This window comes from Cynocephalus volans, chromosome 2 (assembly GCF_027409185.1).
Source record: "Cynocephalus volans isolate mCynVol1 chromosome 2, mCynVol1.pri, whole genome shotgun sequence".
Lineage (NCBI taxonomy): Eukaryota > Metazoa > Chordata > Mammalia > Dermoptera > Cynocephalidae > Cynocephalus > Cynocephalus volans.
The window spans coordinates 122642508-122654599 of record NC_084461.1 but is presented as its reverse complement, the minus strand read 5'-3'; the positions used below and the strand labels follow the sequence as shown (position 1 = coordinate 122654599).

General features: G+C 41.7%; 1 protein-coding gene across 7 annotated transcripts in view; it reads left to right on the top strand.

Annotated features, from left to right (window-relative positions):
• The window catches only part of SIL1 (SIL1 nucleotide exchange factor), a 242533-nt gene that overhangs the window by 125127 nt on the left and 105314 nt on the right, over positions 1-12092 (top strand). The window lies entirely within an intron of this gene.

Genomic DNA, 12092 nt, shown 5'->3' with positions numbered 1-12092 from the left:
GGGTATAGGTGTGAAGCAGGCTGCTTGTCAGAAGTGTGCACATCAGCAATTTTGCTGGAGTGCCAACCTTGTGCTCATTGTCCCAGAACATCCAGGCCTCTTTGCCCATACTTGGGTGGGCACCTGCCAGCTCAGCCCTCTGAGGAGCAGAAAGCCAGAGCAGTGCAGCTGCTTTTATACGCTCTTTGGTGCATTGTTACAAAACTGGCTTAAGCTTGTGATTGAGCTAAGTTTATCTGAAACCCTTCTCCCTTGTTGCTGCTGGCTGGCAGTCGTTCTCATTTAAATCCTCCCAATGTTTGTCCAAGTTATGCTCCTGGATATAACCTCTTTGATTTTTCTTCTGATGTCTTGGGGAGTAGAACAGAGATCACCCCATCTTAAATGGGTTTGGTGGCTTGCAGGTGGCCCAAGCCAAGGAAGGTTTGGGTAGCAGTGTTTTCAGTGTGGTCCAGTCCTGGTTTAACCAGCTCATTTGCTGCCCTCTCAATTTGATGCCCAGTAGCCTTCATTGTTATTCAATTTTTTGCATCCTTAATGAGGCAGTCTGACGTGAAAATTTTACAAAAATCATGTATTTACCTCTTTTCTCCAGGACTCAGTCAAGTATGTATTGAGAGCCTATTAACACTAAGTTTGAGCATCTGTCATGGCATTGATCCCTGTCTCAAACCTGGGAAAACTGAACAAGTCACAGAGTAGCTAGAGCCAGGCAAACGCCATTACTGAGAGCTCTCTTGTGTCAGTCCTGAGCATCTCTTATATGTTCTCTTACTCCTCACAATGAACCTTATGAAGTAGGTACTCTGATGCCCGTTGTGCAGATAGGTCAAAGAGGTTATTTGCCCTGGGTATCAGAACTATTAAGTGTGGGAACTGGACTTGGAATCAGTTCTTCCTGAGCCTGTGCCCTCCACTGCCAGGCTGAATAATTGCCTGTTACCCACATGCTAGAGGCTGCAGCTCCTTCTGGCAAAACTAGCAGTGCGGGTGAAGAAAGCAAAGCACAATGCTACTTAATCGGTCTCCTAATACTGATGGTCCAAAACTTTAACCTAAGAGGCAACAACTCGGGATTGTCATTACACTTTAACAAGTGAAACAAAACTCAGGTGACTAATTTTGTTTTGTTGTTCAAGTTGCCTATGTTTAAGGGGGGCTCTCCCACAGTGGGGGAGGGGGCAAGGACTTGGGACCAGTTGTTTCCACAACTGCTTTCTCAATGCTGTACCTTTTGCTCCATCTGCCTCTTTTCCCATTCTGATTTGCATTTCGTCCCCCCCCCTCCCCCCAAAGAGATTGTAGAGTCTCATTCTTTAGAGCTGGTCTAGAGAGAAATTCTACCCTAGGAATTTTGCTCTAGTCATCCCTATGGATTTCCTCTTTCCAATGCTGGGAGCATCCAAGCTGAGAGGCTTTTGCAGCACTGGGGAAATTGTAGAGCTCAGGAGTAGCTGATACTGGTTTGAAATAATTCATAGAACCATGTTTGGCCATGGAGGTAACAGGTGCTGTAAAAGAGAACAAATAGCCAGTTGTGATGTCAGGATCTCTGGGGCCGATGGGGTGAGGAAAAAAGGCATTAAGGAATAAAGCATCATGTCTTAGCACTTTGCTTTTTTAAACCTTTTATTAAATTATGATTTCCGTTTGAGGAAAATAAATGAGAACAAAGGATATATTTAGAATACAGTCTGTTTTAAATTTGAGTAATGAGAGGTTTTAGAACTTTCATTTGGTTCTTAGTAAACCTGTGTTCAAAGTGTCAGTTAACAAATAAATATGAAAAACAAGAGTCAGAAATGGTCCCAGCACTCCTGCTAATGAGCTGTTAATGAAATTGTGCCCGGGTGGGAAATGCAGGCACTCTGGAATCTTTGAGTCTTCTCCAGAAAATGAGCAGTAGTGGAGCTAAGGCCTCTGACCCCTGGGAAACAGACACATTTAACTCCTTCACTCCCAATTTGCCAATTTTCCCCCTTCTTATAATGAAGTGAAGCTCACTGCCAGTACCTCATGATTAACTTCAGTTATAGTGAGAATTTTAAAAATGCGTTTTCATCTGATACACTCATTTCTAAATGTTTAGAGCGCTAGAAGAACTGTAGCTGTGCTGTGGTTTATTTCCAACTGCCTGACCTTTGGTCTCTTGGTGATGTTGTGAGGTGCTCACACAGAAGAATCCAAGACAAACGTTGGTTTTATAGCTCTTTTAATAGTTGACAGCTCTTTTTGGTGTTATAGCGCTTCATTGCTTGCAAGCAAGGAGAGCATGAGCATTAGGCTGTCTCCCCGAATGAGGGAAAGAGCCCATCTTATATAGCCAAAAACTTCTCACCCAAGTTCTCATTTACGTCCCCTTATGCAAATGAAGGATGCAAGTTTGTTAGTCCAGATTGGTTAGCTATGAAACATAGCTCATTGGTCAGTTTGGAGCCTAATTTGCATGGCTGCAGGAAGCAAGCTAGGTTACAGAAGCTAAAGTTTGCGATTAAGACAGCCAAGCATAAAATTTCTAAAATAGTTTCTCCAGTGGAAGGAGGTAGTTTTAACAATCAGAAAATGCTCAGGGTTCCCCACTAGTGATTCCCTTTCTCTTCTAATATACTTGAGTCTTTTCTCAGTCTCCTTACCCCTAGTACACACATACATATATACACAATTGAAAACTGAGTGAAGTCTGAATATGTTCAAGATTTTGTAGGGATAAGGGAGCAGGGGGTAGATGGGGAGTGTATCTTAAAAAGAGAGAAATGGCAGGAGTTAGTGGACCATAGCTGTCAACAGGGGTATTGAAAACCAGATTTCCAGTATGGATGTAAAAGCCCAAGTCCTCTGATTAAGGGATTGTGCTGTACTTATTAGTCTCACTTACTGGGTCTTCTTCTAAGCCAAAGAGGAACATGTGACCTCACTGGGGTCTCCAAGCTACTAACTAGGGACACATTGACCGTAGAGATAAAAGAGGAGCAGAGGCAATTAACTGGCTAGGAAACAGGTGCAGGATGCCCATCATGGGTCTCTGGGTGAAAATAGCCCTTCTGTCCCCCTTCCCTTCTGGTCTCTTTTCCTACCCCCCTGGATTTATTAAATTTGGGGGCTGTGATAGGTCCCCTAGTCTGGTGGAAGGAGTTAGTGCATGTGCTTAAAGGTCTGATGCTTTTGTGGGGAGAAGGGCTGATAGGGCTGTAACAGGATTTCTAATTTTTCTGGTTGAAATTCTATCATCCCTTATTGCTGTCTCAGTCTTGCCATTTCCTACCTATTCCCCTGGTTCAGGCTTTATGATGTCTGATTAGGACAATTATAAAAGCCTGCCAACTGGCCTCCCTGCTTCTTCATGTCTTATGTGCTGAGCTCCAAATGTTTCATATGGAATTACTCATTGCCTGCCTGAAAGCTGTTCTGTGGACTTGGAATTCTTGGAAGTGTCATTACCCATCTCCTCCATCAACTTCATACTCCCCAATGGCAGGGATTGATCTTGTTCATAGTGGTGTCATACCCAGTGCCCAACACAGCAAGTGGCTGTCACTGTGTACGTAGTAAGCTGTGGTAGAAGGAATGCCTAGAAAAGAGCAGGCTCTTGCTCAATCTTTATTAAATGCTCATTGATCAGCCAGTTGTGGAAAGAGGCTCACCATATCTTAGATAAGGTTACTTTGAGCCCTTGTCCTGAAAACTGTTCAGGGTACCTCTTCCGCTGTAACACAGGAAACCTTCTAAGCACTGATAGTCCTTGTCCTTGGAGAGCATTGCTCTTGTGAATTCTGTGTATAGAGGTTGGTGGCCAGCTGTTGTCTGTCCTCCTGGAGGACTGAAAAGGAGACATTGGTTAGGGCGCAGTGGATGAGATTTTGGAGTGTACTTCTGGGAGTCTGATGGGATCTATCAAGGGTAGATGTTCCCTGGGGAAACTATGGAGTCTTTTGTTCTGAGGGGCTTTAATGCAGGTTAGGGATTTATGTCCTTGCTCAGAAGCCATGCCAGACAACTCTTCTAAGGCCCTGCCCAGATTCTAGAGTCTATGACTCAGAGTAAAAAAAATCAGTTTGGAGAATATTTTTATTTTTCTCAGTTTGTCGTTGTGTAGGTCTTTAAAAAATGCACGAATATAACTGCAATCTAGAATGGCTTTTGCTGTTTAGAAAAAAGATCTCTCTTTGTGTTTCCCTTAAAAAAATAACATTAAGCATTGGCTCAGAGTTCAGCACCCTAGAGAGGTTTGTGCACCTTTTTTTGTTACTAGTTCAGTTCAAGTCCTTTCTTAGAGACAGGATAAATGCTCATTTGTGTGAGGCAGGGAAATTGCCAGGACTTGTTTGGGAATAAAAAAGCAGGAGGATAGGCTGTGGTAGTCATGGAAACCGGGTCTACAGAGTCTCAGCTTTGACCAACCTTGGTTAGGAGCTTGGAGACCCCAGTGAGGTGAGTAGCATTTCTTCCCGTTCTATATTCTTCCTATTCCTTTGTTCTGGGGATGGAGGAGCTGGCGTTCAAGCTGATCTTTCTGGAGGCCTACTGTGTGTCTGGAGCTGAGCCTGAGCTGTGGGCACAAATAATTGGTCCCTGCCCTTCAGAAACTCAGCATAATAGAGTGTTTTTACTCTTTAACACATACCTACAGGACTTGGCAAATAAAATGTCTTTGTTTTATTTGGGTTGACATTTAGCTTTTGGGGGCTGTTTTGGGGGTTGCTTTTCCTGAAGCACTTTTTACTTGTTCTGAGCACTGGCACAGTTCTTTCATCATTTGTTCTTCACCACAATCTAGCATATTAGGAAAGCAGACGTGATAAATTCTTTTCATTTGACACGTAAGGGCATGAAGATTCAGAGAGATAAAGGAATTTGGTTAAATTCACCCGGCCTTCAAAGACAGAGCTGAATGGGTAGCAGAGTTCTGGAGCTCATGGTGGCATGGCCAGCTGGGGCAGCCCTTGGCTTTCTGCCATTGTGTCCAGGTGTGACTGGAAGTCCCTAAAGTGGGAAGTTTCTAGGCAGGAGCTTACAGAGGATAACCCATACCTCTCACTCCTCTCAGTTGACACTGTCTCTGCTGAACTAGGGCAGCCAGGCTACACAGCAGCCTCACTATAGGCACTGCCTGAGGGAGGGCCCTGTAACCCAGAGTACAGGAGCATCAAGTTTCTAATCACTGGGCACTGGGATGATATGGCACAAAGACCAAGTAAGACAAAATTTGTTAATAGATAAAACTGTCTTTTCCAGCAGTCACAAATTGGCTGTCTGTGGGCTGAATTCTATTTATAGATATGTTTTATTTGGCTTTTACGTATTTTAAATTTGTATGCTTTTAGAAGGGGCATTTTTTTCATAGCCCATATCATTCCCTGTTTTTCTACAGATGACCCTCTTCACTCATCTCTCTTACCTGTCAGCCGCCTGTGGGCGTTTGAGTTGGCTCCTACCTCTCAGATCACTATTTCTTACCTGTCCTTATGCCGGAATTCCTCTTGTACAAGTGATTCCTAGGCCCATTTTCTCCTTTCTGTCCTTCCGAGAACTGCTCTCTTGGGGCTGTGTCTAGGCTCTTAGCTTAGCTCTCTATCCTGGCCCCTGGAAATACTTGCCATCATGAATTGGACTGCATCTGATAGACTAATTGCTATTCAGGGATTCAGAAGGAGGTGGTACTGCTTTATCCAAAGGAATACATTTCTCAAACAACTTTATCGAGATATAACTTACATACCATCACATTTACTCATTTAAAGTGTAAATAATTCTCAAACATCCTAGGGAATGTTGGTAGAATACAAGGGTGGTTTCTAGACTATGATGTTGTATGGACCAGAAAAACTAAGAGAACTTGAGGGACCAAGGCCAACTTTTTACTTTGGCTAGTGAAGGGTCTTAATATAGAAATTACACACCACCATCCATCATTATCATTATCTCATTTTACAAAAGAGCATTTTGACACTACAAAGGGAGAAACTACATAATTTCAGAGAAAGGAACTGTTATTTATATTGGATGCTTTTAACTTTGTTTCAGGACCATTGGACTGAATTGCCACAATCAACAAAACGCCTCAAAGCTTGTGGCTTAAAACAACAATTATTTCTTTTTGTATAGCTCTGACTTTTAGAACCATAGTAATAGCTTACATACCCTTCATATGTCCCCAAATAAATATTTAAACCAACCAGGATGTGATGGGGTGGGAGACACAAAATTGAATACAAATACTAATGAATGAATCAAGTATTACAAATTAATACATAATTATACTGAAGCAGGTGGAGAAGAAAAGAACTAACCTAAATGGCTTTGTGAAACAGTATCTTGACTAGATATTATAAAGCTAGAAACAAAACAACTGTACATAAATGCTGTAGTGTAGTTTGGTAAATGTGTTTCTCACAGAGGTGTAGGTTAGCAATTTTGAAACTACTTTATGTGTATACTAGAAGTGGACAATAAGCAAGTTTATTGTAGGTAATAAGAGCCCAGTTTGTCACTGTCAGAGGAAGAAGTTATAAATAAGGAAACTGGGAAGACAAATGAACCTATGTTATTAGATAGGAATCTGAGGTAACAGTGTGTGTGTGTGTGTGTGTGTGTGTGTGTGTGTGTGTGCGTGCGTGCGCGCGCATAAATACACATACATAAGTTTCTAGCTCTGTCTACTGAGAGGGCCTAGAAGCAATGACACCCTGGTAGTAAAGAACACATCTAGCAATCAGATGTTGTTTTCTCAATACTGTTCTATAGTAAAGAAATCTAGTGCTCTTGAGAAGTGGCTGATTCCAGGGCTGGGGAAAGGAAAATACATGATGAACCTGGAACATCTTGGGGAACCAGGAAGTAAAGAAATACTTTAAAAAAGAAAATGATAGTGGCTAGGCATATTGGGGGTGGTGTGGGGGGTGGGGAGGGACTTGCCAAAGAAACATGTGGGCCAACCTGAAGGAGCTCCTAATTGCCAGAGCTGAAACAATCTGAGCAACAAAGTAAATAATAATAGCGTTGGATTATAACCCATAGAATAAAATATTCAAGAGTCCATACTAATATATGAATAAATAGTTAAATAGACGGGGTAGTGACTGTTTTTCCCTGAAAGGAAATTCCTGTTAATAAATGTATAAGGAAGGAGGGAAGTAGAAAATCACCATTAGGCAATCGCCACAGTGGTAATTATTACAGACAGATTCCGTAACAGTGTGCAAACGTTTGAAGAGAAAAGGAATTTGTAATCTGAAAGTATTCCTCCCATGATTTTGCAAAAATAATAGTGTTTTTTCATTATATCACAATGTTGTGTGACTATCACCACTATTTAGTTCTAGAACATTTTCATCATCCCAAAAGGATACCCCGTACTCGTTAGCAGTCACTCCTCGTTCCTTCCTTCCCTTAGTTAGCCCCTGATGACCACTAATCTACTGTATCTATGGATTTGCTTATTCTGGGCATCTCATATAAAAGGAGTCATATGATTTGTGGGTTTTTTGTGTCTGTTTTTCACTTAGCATAATGTTTTCAAGGTTTATCCATGTGTGGAATGTATCAGTATTTCTTGTTCCTTTTAATGGCTGGATAGTATTCCCTTATATGGATGGATATACCCCATCTTGTTTATCAGTCTGTATATATTTGTGTTGTATTTACATTTTGGTTATTATAAATAATGCTGCTATGAATAATTCATGTACAAGTTTTTGTGCGAACATATATTTTTAGTTCTCTCGGGTATACATGTAGGTGTGGAATTGCTGGAAAAGTTAAACTGTTGAACTTTTTGAGAAACTGCCAGGCTGTTTTCCACACTCATGCATTTTTGTTTACTACAGTGGAGAAGCTCAGTAGAGATTATCTTTATTTGGTTTTTTTTTTTTTTTTTTTTTTTTTTTTTTTTTTTCGTGACTGGCACTCAGCCAGTGAGTGCACTAGTCATTCTTATATAGGATCCGAACCCGCGGTGGGAGCGTGCCGCGCTCCCAGCGCAGCACTCTACCAAGTGCGCCACGGGCTCGGCCCCGAGATTATCTTTATTTGTTAATCAAGGCCAGTATCACCAGTAATAAGACAAATCAACACCACGAACCCTGTGATATGATACACTGAGAAGGACATGGCATCATTTGTGTGGTGCTTCTGCCAGGGATGTATGACCTCAGTTTAACCATGAGAAAACACCAGACAATCCTGAATAACTTATCACTATTCCTCAGGGGTGTCGGGGTGATAAAAGACAAGGAAAGACTGAGGACCTGTTGCAGACTACAGGAGACTAGGGAGAAAAGGATGGGGATCCTGGAACAAAAAGGGACAGTAGTGGAAGCACTGGTAAAGTTTGTAAAGGATCTCTAGTTTGGTTAATGGTATTGTTGATTTCCCAATTCTGATAATTGTACTGTGGTTATGTAAGATATTAACATTGGGAAAGGCTATGTGAGGGATATATTGAAACTCACTGCATTATTTTTGCAAATTTTACGTAAGTTTAAAGGTAGTTCAAGGTAAAAACTTAAGAAATCCAGTTATTTATTCTTGCTCACATGTCTGCAAATGAGCTACACGTGGCTGATCATGGCTGGGCTCAGCAAGGCTTAGCTCCAATCTGTAGTTTGGGTCGAGGTCTGCCCCATGGGTCTCTCATCCTTCTGGGACCAGAAGCCTAGGAGTGGCACATTCTTCTCATAGTGAAGGCAGAATCCCAAGAGACAAGTCAACCATGCAAACACATTTCAGACATTTGTTTGTGGCATATTTGCTAACGTCCCATGGCCAAAGCATGTCACAAGCCAAGTTGAAAGTCAAGGGGCAGGAAAGTACACTCTAACACTGGTAGAAGGAACTACAAATTCACATGGCAAAGGTGTGACAGGCAGGGAGGAAAAAAATTGGTGATACTGTTGCAATCTACCACAGCTCCCCTCCCCCTGCCCCCGGGGAAAAGCAGGAGTTGTTATCTGGTTCCTGGCCTGTGCTTGAATCAGTGGCAGTCCCAGTGAGAGTCAAAACTCAAGCATGATGTGGCCTTACTTAATATGGACAGGGTTTCTACCCTGGGTTTTGCACCCAAGGAGTCAGTGTTGAGGATACAGACATTGTAGGATTTGCAGGCCTGTTTGCTTTCTGGAACCCTATCTTATTTTCTGCCTGTTCTCTTGCCCCTCACCCCCCAATCTCTAACTCTACCTATACCTATCTCATGACTTTTCTTTTCCACTGTTTTGCACTTCCCCAGAGTTCTGGTACTTTTTCTTCCTTCACAAAGGCCCTAGAAGCATGTTAGATCACACTTTCTCTCTAACTTGGCCTTTTCCCCAGTGGGGTAAAAACATTTGAAATACTGAATTTTCTGTTGCTTCTGCCACTGTCATGACTGGTTTTATATATTTTATTTTATTTATTTTAAAAGATGACTTTAAGGGGATCTTAACACTTGACTTGGTGTTGTCAGCACCATGCTCTCCCAGGTGGGCCAACTGGCCATCCCTATATAGGGATGCGAACCCATGGCCTTGGTGTTATCAGCACCACTCTCTCCCCAAGTGAGCTATGGGCCGGCCCTTGGTTTTATATATTTTAAATGAGTGTAACTTGTATTTTGAGTTAATTCTGTTGTGGTTGCTCTTGCCCCCTGTGGTGGCTTATGTGAAGGGAGTAACTGTGGAATTTTCCCCAAATAAAACAAAGTGATTCACATAAAAACCTAGTCTCTTCCTTGGCCACATTAGCATGGTTTCCTGTTATGCCTGAAGCTTACAAACTTGTGTACTTTTTTTTTTTTCATTTCTAACTTTGATCAAAAATTTGAAAGTTTAAGACATTATTATCATTATTACTAGTATTCGTAGTATTACTATTAAAAATAACTGTTAACATGACTAATTATTATGAATCTACTTGCTCCAGTGAAAATCATTGTTGGCCTCTCTACACACCTCTAGATTAGCTAGGATTTCCTCTCTTTCCTTTAAACATTTTCACTCCACAAGTAATTACTGAGAATTGAGTGTATGGTAGGGCATGTGCTAGGCCCTGGGATAAAATGGTGAGCATTTATATTAAGCAGATAAATTTTTTAAAAAAACCTAAAAAACTAAAATGTAACTGCTAATTGTGGTAAGGGCTATAAAGAAAGGGTTCGTGGTGCTGTGAAAGCCTTTGAGGGCCAGACAGATCTGGTCTGAAGAAAGAGAGGATGCCTCTCAGAGGAAGTGACCCTTAGCTGAGATTGGAATGATGAGGAGGAGATAGAGGCTGGGGTTGGGAAGAGCATTCTGGGCAAAAGAAACAACAGGTGAAATGGGCCTCTGATAGGAGGGAATGTGGTTCTTTCATGGAATGGAAAAAGGGCAGTATGCCTAGGGTGCAGGGAATGAGGGGTGGCAAGACTGAAGAGGCATGCAGGGACCAGATACTAAAGGGTCTCATTGACCAGGGTGAGGATTTTTATCTTTATCTTAAGAACAGTAGGGAGCTATTAAAAAGTTTGAAGTAGGGGAATGACATAGATTTGTATTTTGAAAGAAAAAAATTATTCACTGTAAAGAGTGGTTGGGTTGGGAGGTGAGAGTAGATAGAGGAGGCCAGTCAAAGGGCTATGATAATGTCCAGACAGAGATGGTGATGGTCCAGGCAAAAGTAGTGGTGGGAAGATGGAGAGAAGGGTGTGAATTCAGAAGATGTATAGCAGAAAAAATCAATGGATTTTGGAGATAGATTGGGTATGGGGGGTGGTAAAATAGAGAGAATATCAAGGATGATCTGTTTAGCATTCAATCGGGAAGGGACTATGTTGTTTCACCAGTTTGGGATCCCTCCAGGTGAGGTAACCTCTCCCCTTCACACATTAAAAGATGAGATTAATACTAAAGAAGTTACCTCTTACCCCCATGATCATACAACTAGGAAAGAAGTTGCCAGTCTTTGTTATACTTGCCGGTATTTGGCCTCATCTCCTTGAATCACTTTCCTCAGCCATTAGTTTTATTTTCCTATCCCAGGAAAATAAACCCAGACTTCCTGATGGTACACCAAGCCCAGAGCCCCTTCCAGTTCTTCTGCCCTGGTCTACTCCTTGACTCCTGTGGCATATCAGTTTCTGTGTTGGAGCCTTTGCATGTGGGGCTCCCTCCCTTTGCAATTTGCTTTTTTCCAAGTCTGGGTCTCATTTTTTTTTTTTTTTTTTTTTGCCTTATTTGACCCAACTTAACTTTATCAGGAAACCTCCTCAGAGAAGGGTTTCCCCACTCTACTGTAAACATATTTCTTATCCTTGAAGCATTTTGGTTGGGATTAGAAAGAGATCATTATGCACATACAATTATATACTATAGATTCCCAAAGATACAGAAACTCCCTACTGAAGTGGGGTGGCAGGAACAGAAACAGCATGTCTTGGCATGGTGTTTCCCAGGTTCCTGGGTTGGAGGCAAAATGGATGGTAGATCTCAGAATTCACTATGGTTCTGCTAGAACTGAGAAAACTGTTGAATTCTTTCTACACGTTAGTTACCTTTTTATACTCAGGGTTTACCTGATCATTCTCAGAGAACTTGTGCTATATGCCTCCCTGGAAGGAATTTTTTTGCAGATTGTCATTATTTTGGGTTCTTGAATGAAACAGTACTAGCAAGGTTATGCCATCCTCTAGCAGGAGAAAGCAGAATCAAAGTCTAGGTGTCAGAAGCCTCATCTTTGCTTCAAATTTCCAGTCTCCTGAATTTCTTTCCCTGAAATTCTATATCCCTGCAGCCTTTAATGTTCATTCATCTTTGTATTCCTAGTCTACCACAGTGGCCTGGTGTATAATAGCTGCTCAGTAAATATCAGTTCCATGAACAAATGGATGGATGTAACATTCCATTTGTAGTATGTGATCTTATACAGTTGCTTTTTAACTATCTTTGGGTAATTTTGTGCAATGCATATGAATAGCCCATCCATTCCCAACACTGGTTTTCTCAGCTGGAAGATCAGCTTCTCTGAGATGGGTGGGCATAGGTTTTCAGTTTCTCTTGGTTCCATTCCCTGCATTGTTGGCTTACTGTGTTCTCCTGCCTTCCATTCTCTTCCTTCTTCCTTCTCATAAATGTTAAGTGCTACAA